Source organism: Ranitomeya variabilis, chromosome 6 (assembly GCF_051348905.1).
Source record: "Ranitomeya variabilis isolate aRanVar5 chromosome 6, aRanVar5.hap1, whole genome shotgun sequence".
Lineage (NCBI taxonomy): Eukaryota > Metazoa > Chordata > Amphibia > Anura > Dendrobatidae > Ranitomeya > Ranitomeya variabilis.
Genome location: NC_135237.1, coordinates 231324290 through 231337346, shown reverse-complemented (window position 1 = coordinate 231337346; position 13057 = coordinate 231324290). Strand labels below are relative to the sequence as shown.

General features: G+C 43.2%; 1 protein-coding gene across 7 annotated transcripts in view; it reads right to left on the bottom strand.

Annotated features, from left to right (window-relative positions):
* The window catches only part of ERP44 (endoplasmic reticulum protein 44), a 367040-nt gene that overhangs the window by 262460 nt on the left and 91523 nt on the right, over window positions 1–13057 (bottom strand). For 2 of the 7 annotated variants that reach the window (XM_077269491.1, XM_077269494.1), the window contains exon 4: window positions 10854–10952. The exons of the other annotated variants lie outside the window; for them this stretch is intronic. The gene's annotated coding sequence lies outside the window, so the exon portion shown is untranslated. The remainder of the gene's footprint in view (window positions 1–10853; window positions 10953–13057) is intronic. 7 annotated transcript variants of the gene reach the window in all.

Below are 13057 nucleotides of genomic sequence, written 5' to 3'. Positions count from 1 at the left end.
GATTTTAACTAGTTTATCAACTCGGTCCAGCGGCAGACAAAAACGGCCAGAGTCCTCTTCCGATGACGAGGAAGAGGGAATAGAGCCATAGGAACCTTCCTCTCTTTCTTCCTCCGAAGACTCAGAGATTAAGGGAGTTCTAGGTTTTGAACTTCCCGCCTGGGATAGAGACCGCAGGGATTCCCTTACTTCCAGACGGATCATCTCTTTTAAGTTAGCCGTAGTTGCAGATTCTTCCGCTACCTAGGGGAGGACAATAAGGTGATACCATCTATCCGACCTGATGTCCCTTAACCCCTACCACACCTGTAGACCTCACCGTCTGCTGTATACAGGGGGCACATAACTTTTTGGGATAAGAATCTGGTAAGGGGATTCCACATAGGGCGCACTCCTTATGTTTCGTCTTTGCACTTTTCTTCCCCTAGAATGACAAAGTATAAGGGGGCCCGCGTCACTGAGTGAACATTCACGTAGATCACTTACCAGCATACGCCAAGAAAGGTACCGGAACACGAGGGGGTTCTTTCCCAGTCGACGCTCTCGATCCCTGCTTGGACGAGCTTTTGCGGCTGGACTGGTCACTCCTGACATGCTCCTTCTCCAAGGGCTTCTGTCGCACCTCCAGTAGCTGAGGCTGCTCACCATCACTCTCCATGATGGAAGTGTGACCAAAAGCAGGGCTCTAAGTCCGACACCTGCTTAAATCCCCCTGGGTTCCGGTCAGCAGGCTGCCTGGCGTCATCCCATTGGTTTCTGCTTACCAGACCGCAGCTGGGAGGTCAGCGGTAGTTAGTGGGGAATCCGGTGTCCAGGATCGATGGGCGCCGCCATCTTGGATAGACTGCGCATGCGCAGCCATCCAGTAACCCGGAAGCGCCTGCCGACTCCGCCCCCGGCGTCACAGCACTCCGGAAACGCTCCTGAGAGCGGTGCAGGACGCCGGAGATGTGCGACAGCGCTCCGGTCGGCGCCGCTCTCCCGTCACCGCTACCCCACTCCACCGCCGCACCGCATCGCTGCAAGAACCAAGGGGGGGATATACTTACCAACGCCGGCATAGAATGGAGATCAGGCAATCCTCCGGACCCTGCTCCCTGCTGCCATACGCCACCGACGTGCAGTCCAGCCAGGACCACCGTGGCGCCTCCAGGGACATCCGCACCGGCCGAGGTAGGAGACCCCCCCGCTACCAGATTCGGCCGGCCGGCCTGGGATCCACTACGGAGATTTTCATCTGTAGGATCCTGTCCCTCCAGGAACAGGAAACCAACTGATGCATAGGGAGAGGTGCCGCCCTTTTGTATCTCTGTAGGTTTCCTGTTCCTGAAGGGCGGATCCCCTCTCTCGTAGTGCTGTCATGGGAGTCCGAATAAAGAAGCTCTGAACTCTCATCCATTGAATTTGTCAGTTTTTGGATGGTTTCTGCTTCAATTGTTTTGCATGTGGACAGAATACCCTCCCAGAGCTGTTGCTTGTTTTTTGCAGCATGAGATGGTGCATTATCATGCATGAAAATGATCTTGCTGCGGAAAGCACTGTTCTTCCTCTTGAACCATGGCAGGAAGTGTTGTTTTAGAAACTCCACATAAAATATGGGAGTTCATCTTTACCCCTTCAGGGATCATAAAGGGGCCAGCAATCTCTGTCCCCATGATTCCAGCCCAAAACATTACTCCACCTCCTCCTTGTGGGCGCCTTAGCCGTGTTTTCATGGGGTGTCCATCAACCAGCCATCCTCCAGTCCATCCATCTGGACCATCGAGCGTTGCATGGCACTCATCGGTGAACAAAACAGTTTGGAAGTCAGTCTTCATTATCGTTTGGCCCACTGGAGCCGTTTCTGCTTGTGTGCAGTGGATAGAGGTGGTCGACAGGATGGCTTACGCACAGCTGCAAACCTCTGAAGGACCCTGCATCTTGTTGTTCTGGGGACGTTGGAGGCACCAACAGCTTCAAAAACTTGTCTGCTGCTATGACAAGGCATTTTTGCAGCTGCTCTTTTAACCTTACGCAATTGCCTGTTGGAAAGAGTCCTCAATTTTTCCTTATCAGCACGCACACGTGTGTGCCGGGAATCAGCTACATACTTCTTGATTGTGCAATGATCACGATGAAGTGTCTTGGCAATGTTGATTGAAGTCATACCTTGACCTAAATAGACCACAATTTGTTGCTTCTCAGCAGCCAACACATCCTTTTAATTTCCCATTTTGGCAAAAAATGTAGGCTTCTTAATAATATGGAACAGCCTTCTTAAGTAGTCTTGCCTTTATTTGGACACACCTGCCAAACTAATTTGCACAGCTATCTGCAATTGCTTTCAGTGATATAAAGAGCCCTGACACATCACCATCAATGAGTCTAAATGACAAACAAAAAAATTCTAACCTTATTACTCCTAAACTCTTTGTGCATAATAAGTAGGTACTATTATCAGTCACATATACGTTATTTATTTCTGGTCTGTTTTGGTCACGGCCGATATACACTCTGTGTTGTCATTATCATGTCAGTATCTTCTGCTTCCCTGTATTGTTTTAATTAATAAATTATGTTTTTTTGTACTACACATGTATTGTCTTTCAATATTTTACATATTGGACCTTACGGTTAGGCATTTTCCTCCGTCTCATTTGAGTAACCTAGAGGCAGAGTAACGTTGGTATCATGATACTGATGAAAATGATACCTTGGCTGTTCAAATCCATCTTGTGGTGGTTGTGTAATCTTGATTCTCCGGTTTTCAATTAATGATATGCTCGTGCTTTGGGGCGGCCTGTGTGTGGGGGTCTTCATGTGGTGCTCTGATTATGTATTCGTCAGTATGGGTTCTGACATGTCACTAATCCCTCATGGACCTGCCCCTACTTTACATAATGAATATTATACATTTAAAAAAAAAAAAAAAAAAAACCCTTCAGGCAGGCGCCGGCAGTGGCGCCTGCGCTGCAGCCTGATCGCATGTGTAATGTGCAGTTAATGTTTGTATAGTTCTCCTTAAAAATCAGTCTAAAAATGGCGCTGGCTGCTCCTGCGCAAAAGAAATTGCCTCCTCAAAGATGGCACCGCTGGTGTGTGCGCCATCTTGCTAGAGGGGAAAAAAAAATCTCTAAGATGGCGCCTGTGCGGTAGCATCTATCGGTGATCCGATAAATGTTAATGTGCACGCAGCAATTTTTTTTTCTCTAGCAAGATGGCGCCATCTGCATAGTAGCAGCTATCGGATCGCCAATAGTTGCTACTGTGTAGGCACGGCAGGTGCCATTTTCAGACTTTTTTTTTTTTTTTTTTAAAGAATGAGAACCATAAAAAAAAAAAATAATTAAATACAAATTACACATGCAATCAGGTTGCAGCGCAGGAAGAATTTTTTTTTTTTTTTTTAACCCCTCTACCCCCAAGGGTGGTTTGCACGTTAATGACCAGGCCAATTTTTACAATTCTGACCACTGTCCCTTTATGAGGTTATAACTCTGGAAGGCTTCAACAGATCCCGGTGATTCTGACACTGTTTTCTCGTGACATATTGTACTTCATGATAGTGGTAAATTTTCTTTGATATTACCTGCGTTTATTTGTGAAAAAAAACGGAAATTTGGCGAAAATTTTGAAATTTTACAAATTTGAATTTTTAGGCCCTTAAATCACAGAGATATGTCACACAAAATACTTAAGTAATATTTCCCACATGTCTACTTTACATCAGCACAATTTTGGAGACACAATTTTCTTTGTTAGGCAGTTATAAGGGTTAAAAGTTGACCAGCAATTTCTGATTTTTACTACACCATTTTTTATTTTTTTTTTGTAGGGACCACATCACATTTGAAGCCATTTTGAGGGGTCTATATGATAGAAAATAACCAAGTGTGACACCATTCTAAAATCTGCACCCCTGAAGGTGCTCAAAACCACATTCAAGAAGTTTATTAACCCTTCAGGTGTTTCACAGGAATTTTTGGAATGTTTAAAAAAAAAATGAACATTTAACTTTTTTTAACATAAAACAAATTGGAGCTGAAATAAATTTTATTTTACCAAGGGTAACAGGAGAAATTGGACCCCAAAAGCTATTGTACAATTTGTCCTGAGTACGCCGATACCCCACATGTGGGAGTAAACCACTGTTTGGGCGCATGGCAGAGCTCGGAAGGGAAGGACGCCAATTGACTGGAATTGAGATGAGACACCATGTTGCGTTTGGAGAGCTTCTGATGTGCCTAAACAGTGTAAACCCCCATTTCTAACTGAAACCCTAATCCAAACACATCCCTAACCCCGACCACACTCCTAACCCCAACACACCCCTAACCCTAATCCCAACCCCAACCACACCCCTAACCCTGACAAACCCCTAACCCCCAACCGTAAAAGTAATCCAAACCCTAGCCCTAATGGGAAAATGGAAATAAATACATTTTTAAAATTTTTCCCTAACTAAGGGGAAGATGAAGGGGGGTTTGATTTACTATTTATAGCGGGATTTCTAGCGGATTTTTATGATTGGCAGCCATCACACACTAAAAGACGCTTTTTATTGCAAAAAATATTTCTTGCGTTACAACATTTTGAGAGCTATAATTTTTCCATATTTAGGTCCACAGAGTCATGTGAGGTCTTGTTTTTTGCGGGACGAGTTGACGTTTTTATTGATAAGATTTTCTGCACTTGACATGTTTTGATCGCTTTTTATTCCGATTTTTGTGAGGTAGAATGACCAAAAACCAGCTACTCATGAATTTCTTTTTTGGGGGGGGCGTTTATACCGTTCCGCGTTTGGTAAAATGGAAAAAGCAGTTTTATTCTTCGGGTCAGTACGATTACAGCAATACTTCATTTCTCATTTTTTTATGTTTTGGCGCTTTTATACGATAAAAACTATTTTATAGAAAAAATAATAATTTTTGCATTGCTTTATTCTGAGAACTATAACTTTTTTATTTTTTCCCTGATGCTGTATGGTGGCTCGTTTTTTGCGGGACAAGATGACGTTTTCAGCGGTACCATGGTTATTTATATCCGTCTTTTTGATCGCGTGTTATTCCACTTTTTGTTCGGCGGTATGATAATAAAGCGTTTGCCTTTTTTACGGTGTTCACTCAAGAGGTTAACTAGTGGGACAGTTTTATAGGTCGTGTCGTTACGGACACGGCGATACTAAATATGTGTACTTATTGTTTTGTTTTTTTTATTTAGATAAAGAAATGTATTTATGGGAACAATATAAATATTTATTTTTTCTACACATCATTTGCTGTGCACTGTGTCAGATCAGCGATCTGACGTGCACTATTGGAGGCTTCTCCCTGCAGGACCCGGATGCAGCCCCACCGCCATTTTGGATCCGGGGCCTGCAGGGAGAAGAAGGTAGGAGACCCTCGGAGCAACGCAATCACATCGCGTTGCTGCGAGGGTCTCAGGGAAGCCCGCAGGGAGCCCCCTCCCTGCGCGATGCTTTCCTATACAGCCGGAACACTGCGATCATGTTTGATCGCAGTGTGCCGGGGGTTAATGTGCCGGGGGCGGTCCGTGACCGCTCCTGGCACATAGCTGACACCCGGCCGCGATCGTCCACGCTCCCCCCATGAGCGCGGCCGATCGCTATGACGTACTATCCCATCGGTGGGCATATGGGCCCACCCCACCTCGACGGGATAGTACATCTAATGTCAGAAAGGGGTTAATATACAGCTCTGGCAAAAATTAAGAAACCACTGCAAAATTTTCAGTTTGTCTGATTTTTCTCTTTATAGGTATAGTTTTGAGTAAAATGTAAATTGTTCTTTTATTCTATAAACTACTGACAACATGTCTCCAAAGTTCCAAGCAACAAATTTTGTATTTATTTTCTGAAAATGAGAAATGGTCAGAATAACAAAAAAAATGCATTGCTTGCAGACCTCAAATAATGCAAAAAAAAAAAAAAAACAAGTTCATAGTAACATAGTTAGTAAGGCCGAAAAAAGACATTTGTCCATCCAGTTCAGCCTATATTCCTATATTCCATCATAATAAATCCCCAGATCTACATCCTTCTACAGAACCTAATAATTGTATGATACAATATTGTTCTGCTCCAGGAAGACATCCAGGCCTCTCTTGAACCCCTCGACTGAGTTCGCCATCACCACCTCCTCAGGCAAGCAATTCCAGATTCTCACTGCCCTTACAGTAAAGAATCCTCTTCTATGTTGGTGGAAAAACCTTCTCTCCTCCAGACGCAAAGAATGCCCCCTTGTGCCCGTCACCTTCCTTGGTATAAACAGATCCTCAGCGAGATATTTGTATTGTCCCCTTATATACTTATACATGGTTATTAGATCGCCCCTCAGTCGTCTTTTTTCTAGACTAAATAATCCTAATTTCGCTAATCTATCTGGGTATTGTAGTTCTCCCATCCCCTTTATTAACTTTGTTGCCCTCCTTTGTACTCTCTCTAGTTCCATTATATCCTTCCTGAGCACCGGTGCCCAAAACTGGACACAGTACTCCATGTGCGGTCTAACTAGGGATTTGTACAGAGGCAGTATAATGCTCTCATCATGTGTATCCAGACCTCTTTCATTTCTCTTCATAATCATTTAGAAACAACAGTACTAATGTTTTAACTCAGGAAGAGTTCAGAAATGAATATTTTGTGGAATAACCATGATTTTTAATCAAAGCTTTCATGCGTCTTGGCATGCTTTCCACCAGTCTTTCACACTGCTTTTGGGTGACCTTATGCCACTGCTGGTACAAAAAAAGTAAGCAGTTCTTTGATGGCTTGTTACCAGGGCTGTGGAGTCGGAAAGCCAAACCTCCGACTCCAACGCCTCAATTCCCATGACACAGACTCCGACTCCACGAATCTGACTCCCTCATAATAGATGGCTCATGTTTAAGTGATAAATTTACTGTTGTAAAAAGGTAACATAAGGCTTTTAATCTTTATAATGCTAAAATAATCCATTTAGATATTTTATGTTCTATTTACTGGAATACAAATTTAGAACACTTTTTTTACATAATTACAATTTATTATACACTCTGCAGTAAGTAGAAAAAAAGTTTTCAACAAAAACGTACTGCATAGCATTTGTGCAGTCTATGAATTTGTTCTGAGAAATAGTATCGCCTCTATGAGATCCTCCTTTAGAGATGAACTCAAATCTGACCTAATTATTTTAAGGCTAGAGAACAACCTCTCTACACCAACTTGGGTTGGTGGCAATACAGTAACAACATGGGCAACATCTCTAACAATTTCAGGGTATAAAGGAATTGCCTTGTGCACAGTCAGTTTTGATGAACGATTGAATCTTTCTAGTTTGAGAGCAAGTGAAAAATTTTGCTGAAATATGGTCAATCTGTTTTCTATGGAAGTGGAATCTTTTTCCCTGCAGCAACGCTTTTTGCCTGCTCTATGTCGTCCAAATACTTGTCGAAATCAAACTCCTCATCTGAAGAGGATGAAGGAAAGGCAGAAGCAGCACTAGCAGGACCCGAGTCCTCTTGGCCGTCCAGTAGCCCACTCATCCTAACTGCTACTTCAATCAAAGCTTCTTTTCCTTTAGTAAGCTGTTGATCATCAGCAATATACGATGACTCAGGTCCACATAAACAGCTGCCAGAAGAATTTTATTTTCTAATAGCAGTGTCTCTCTCCGCTTTATTGAACTAGCAATACCATCTGCGATTAAACCCCCTCTTTGGGATAGGCAAAACAACAAGTTCTTCCACTCCTTTATAAAAATGCCAGGAGTTAAATCCTCAGCTTGTAACTTTTTAGTCACTGTATACGGGTGATGAATCAATTCCTTCAATTCAGCCACCTGTGTCCATTGACCTTCATGTAGTGTTACCTGCGGGTTGGCCATATCTACAAGGAAGGGTTTCAGCTCAAGCAATCACTCAATCATTAAATAGGTGCTGCCCCATTGAGTGGCTTGATCCACAATTTCCCCTTTTCCAGCACGTTTCAAGATGGAATCAATTTTAAGGGTTCTGGCAGCAATAGCCACTTTCCTCACTTTGCTAATCAGAGTTCCAGACTATCTCTTATTGCCAGCTGCAGCGTGTGCACAACACAGCGCATGTGATGAATAGGGAAGAGGTGAGAACAAGATCATCTAATTGTCAAGAATCATTTTGCGGTTCTTCTGTAATATCTGTTTGTTCCTCCATTATGTGAACAGGACTGTGGCCTTCCATCTCCAAAATACTTGATGTAAAATGTTCTTCTAGCTGCTGTTCACCTTCATTATTCTCATTCATCAGTTTAATTGTACTTATGTTTGAAGCATCAGTTACAATAGCAAGAACCTGTTCTTTTTTTAGTTCATAATCTTGCAGAACTTTTTCCACTAAGGTCTGGAGAAACTGGCTACTGTGATGAGCTTTAGCATCTTTTACTGCCAGTATCTTAGTAACAATTTTTTTGTTGCCACAAACATATCGAACGTTGATAGCAAAATAGTTCACTCTGTGACATGTGCAGGCATCTATTTTAAGAAATACAAAGCATCTCTTGAGAGTCTTTTTAAAATCTTCCTTTTGGTAAGGGTTTCTTCAATCACTAATTTTCTAATACTTTCTCTTTCCAGAGAAATACCAAGTCTGCAAGCCATTTCTCCATTAAGAGCTGTGAAAGATGGTCGTGCAAATAATAATGATACACTGTCCTTCACAACAAGCTTGATGATTTGTCTTTTAAAACACATCTGCTGTCATTGTTACAGTAACTTTGTCACTTACAAAATATCTTGTAACTGACATTTGAGACGCTCTTTCCTCCTCCTTTGCCTGATGGGAAGTGCTGGTCTCTGGTTTCTCGGTGCTGCTGTGATCTTTTTCAGTCACCGCTTTGTAAACTTCTGGGTGGCAGCGTTTTACATGTCTTTTTAGATTGGAATCTCTTGAAGGAGCATTTTTACCACTGCTCGAGTATGCACTAGTTTTGGCATCACAGCATTTGTTTTCATCTGGCTCACTTATACACAAAATGTTTATCTTGAGTCACTGTGAAATGCTCAAATACAGCTGACTTCATAAGATGCTTCTTAGACATTTTGTAATTCTGTAAATTCGCTCTCAAAATAACTTTGTCCTGTAAAAAAAATAAAGTATATTGTAATTCTTGCAAGAATAGGGAATCATGCACTGTATAATTTAGGATAGAAATAAAACAATCTTTGCATAAATCAATAGGACAGATGATAAGTCTAAAGTTTGTAAAATGTGTTTTTAAATAGCTTTATTCTGAACTTTCAATGTCAAGGCTTGTCTCAGCAGGGTACAGTTCACTAAATGCTTCACATATTTCTTCACAGTCTACGAAGAGGGAGGGAGCATGTTTGTGCTGAATCAAATTGCAGAACACACAAATATATATTTCTTCATCGATTCTATTACTATATTTCCGAATTTGAGATGTTAGGAAACATTTTTCCCCTTCTATTTTATGTATAGTGTATATAAGTCATCAGAGCAGCTAATTTTTTCAAACATGAGCTAGAGTAAAAACAAACTAAAACATCAAGCATACAGAGACAACATATACTGGACTACTGATTTATGCACAGTCTATTGAAAGTTTAGATATGCTTTAGGAAGTACTTACCTTCTTTAATCTTGCTTTCCTGTTCACTTCAGAAATTCTGAGATGAATGTAGGCTTTCCTTCCCTGTGTGTTTATTTTTTCCCCTTATCTGTAGAGGAGGAACTTCACTACTTATGAACATAAATAGCAGCACAGATTCATCTCAGCTAAAAGTCTAGACCTTAGATCAGGGTTAGAACAGACATTTATAGGTCATTTTATAACTTTCCCAAATTCTTATGAAAAAATATTCCCCACAAACTGCATTGAACTACTGTACCCAATTTATTATATATTTTAGAAGTCAGAGTAGGTCCATTTTATACCGACTCCAACTCCACCAAAATGGGCTCAGACTCAAGACTCCATAGCCCTGCTTGTGACTATCCATCTTTCTCTTGATTACATTCCAGAGGTTTTCAATGGGTTTAGGTCTGGAGATTGGGCTGGCCATGACAGGGATTTGATGTGGTGGTCATTCATCCACACCTTGATTGACCTAACTGTGTGGCATGGCACATTGTCCTGCTGGAAAAAGCAGTCTTCAGAGTTGGGGAACATTGCCTGAGCAGAAGGAATCAACTGTTTTCCCAGAATAGCCTTGTATGTGGCTTGATTCATACGGCCTTCGCAAAGAACAACTGCCCAATTCCAGCCTTGCTGAAGCATTCCCAGATCATCACCGATCGTCCAACAAATTTCACAGTGGGTGCAAGACAATGTGGCTTGTACACCTCTCCAGGTCTCAGTCTAACCATTAGACGACCAGGTGTTGATCTGGGGATGCTTCAGCAAGGCTGGAATTGGGCAGGTTAATCTTTGCGAAGGACGTATGAATCAAGCCGCATACAAGGTTATCCTGGAAAAACAGTTGATTCCTTCTGCTCAGGCAATGTTCCCCAACTCTGAAGACTGTGTTTTTTCCAGCAGGACAATGCCACACAGCTAGGTCAATCAAGGTGTGGATGAAAAACCACCACATCAAATTGCTGTCATGGCCAGCCCAATCTCCAGACCTGAACCCCATTGTAAACCTCTGGAAATACTCAACTCTGCCCATTCTCAGGCAGCTCCTATCCCTTCATAAAGTCTTCAAATCCTCTGCCCATCTTGGTACAACGGGCGCTTTGTAAGGAAGTCATTGTGTCTGCAGAACTGAGACATTAGACAGAGGGAGAATGATGGTAGAGGGAGCATCATCTAACGCTCTAACTGCAATCATTTCTTTCAACTGCATTATATCAGAAAAAGTAAGAAAAGCAGCACTCACCCGATCCTTCTTTCAAGATGTTTTTAATCCATAAAATTGGTTACATTGATATTAGCGAAAGTGCATGTGTCAGGGGAGTTGTTTCATGAACAGTAAGACCTGCCGAAATCAGGAATGGATCAGTATTGGTTCAGGATTTGACGCAGGTAAAATCTGCACCAAATCTGCATCTGAGGTCACCTGCATTTTTTACATGCGTTTTTGATGAGTTTTTTCATTGCATACGTTTTATTATCACTTTAAATAAAGCTAATTGAAAGTTGGCTTCTGGGAAGGAAAAAAATGATTTCCTGTTTGCAGATATATTGGGATATGTTCCTACGGTTAGTACGCTGCGGGCTGGACGATGCGTACATCCGCAATTTTCATGCGGATTTGTGTGCGTTTTTGTTAGCTAAATAAAGATTTACCAAGGGAAAAAAAAGAGAATTGTGATGTAATTTCCATGTCCAACCTCCTATTTTACATACTCCATTGAAAAATAATGTTTACACACATCGACAGATAGGTACGACAGATAATAGATATATCTATAGATATATAGATAATACCAAGCCCGATGTTTAGTAATGAACATAATAAAACGGTACATAAAGAGTTAGACCAGTGCAGGCAGCACCCCAGGTTACAGTTTGCTGCAGTGATGTTGCTTTTCCTTCTGGAGGCAAAGGAGTTCTCTTCACCGGGTAAGGCACTTACATGCAACACATTCTGAATCCAGGCCAGGGGTGGGAGCTCAAGACCTGGATTCAGGGGAGCTTCCCTATGCTTTATGTTTCCTGACCTGGAGGAGGAGTTGGTTAAGTTGGAGGTTAATAAAAGGAGAAGGAAGTCTGGAGCAGACGAGTGAGGCCTGGCAGCAACGTGGAGCTGCAGCCTCTGGGAAGGAGAACCTGTTGGGTTGCACGTGGAGCAGCCGGAAGGGAAGGAGCACAGGAGAGACAGGGCTCAGAGGGGAACTGCGGCAGGGCACCCTCGGAACTGAAGCGCAGTAATCCGGGTACTTTGAGTCTGAGGCTTTCGTGGACTCTAGGACACGGAGCAGAATCGGAGGGCACTGCACTATACGTCATCTGCCCGCACCACGCCTTAGACGCAGCAGTACCTGAGGAGCCCGGGCATCTGAGAGTCCCTGTAAAAAGGCTCAAGCTGCCCATCGTGCAGGTACCTGTCTCAGGACAGGGGGAAACTGGAGGACCTTGAAGGAAGCTTAAAGCAGCAGGGACCTCACTTAGAAAGGCGCAAGTAGGAAAGGCTCATGGACCTCTACTGTGAAAAGAGAACTCTAATTTGCCTCTGAGTCGGCCGGACCACCATCATCTGTGCCTGGTACCCTGGACTGTGGCCTGTCACCCACAAGTAAACCAGGTAAAGACTTATCACTTATCTCCTCCATTTATTCACTGGCTACACCATCTACGCCACACACCATAGGACCCACAGGTGAAGCGAGGTCCCCAGGGGAAGTGTAACATCTGGGCTGCCGCAACATCCCCCAGGGGACCCCTTTAATGCAGCGTCGGTCCCACTACTGACCGAACTCCACAGGTGGCGTCACGACAAACTCTGAACATTTAACCCCCTTTAACGTTGATGCCCAGGGCAACGGACCGGGTCGCAGCCACTGTGACATCCCCCCTTTGCGACCGGACCTGGTACCGAGTACCCCACTGCCCTGTGGGTGCGTCACCAGGATCACACATGTGAGAAACTCAGACGAGTCTCACATCTTAATACCAGGTACTGTCGCCGGTACTCGGGAGCGGAGCGTGTGGCTGTATGTATTTCCGGACGCGGACTTCCGGAAGTGTGACAGGGAAGAGATTATTTAAATCAGTAGACAAGAGTAGTAAGCTGCGTTTTACCGCATCTAATGATAGTCTATGGTAAATTTAGGGTGCGGCAACAGAGCACAGACATGCTGCGTTCTAAAAAGACGCATCGCATGTCCGTTTACGCGGACTTCCGCATGCATCTTTTAAAGCACAGTGGAGAGGGGATTTCAGGAAATCCCCTCCACTATGCTGTAACATCTGGACGCTGCATGTTTGACGCTGCAGCTCTATGCAGCGTCAAAAACGCAGTGTTTCCTGACCGTGGAAACTACCCTGACTGTCCATGAAACAACTTTAATTTTGTCCATTTGTGTATTAAAAATATGTGCCATTTCCATCTACTCAATCATGTTACAAACACTATGGCTA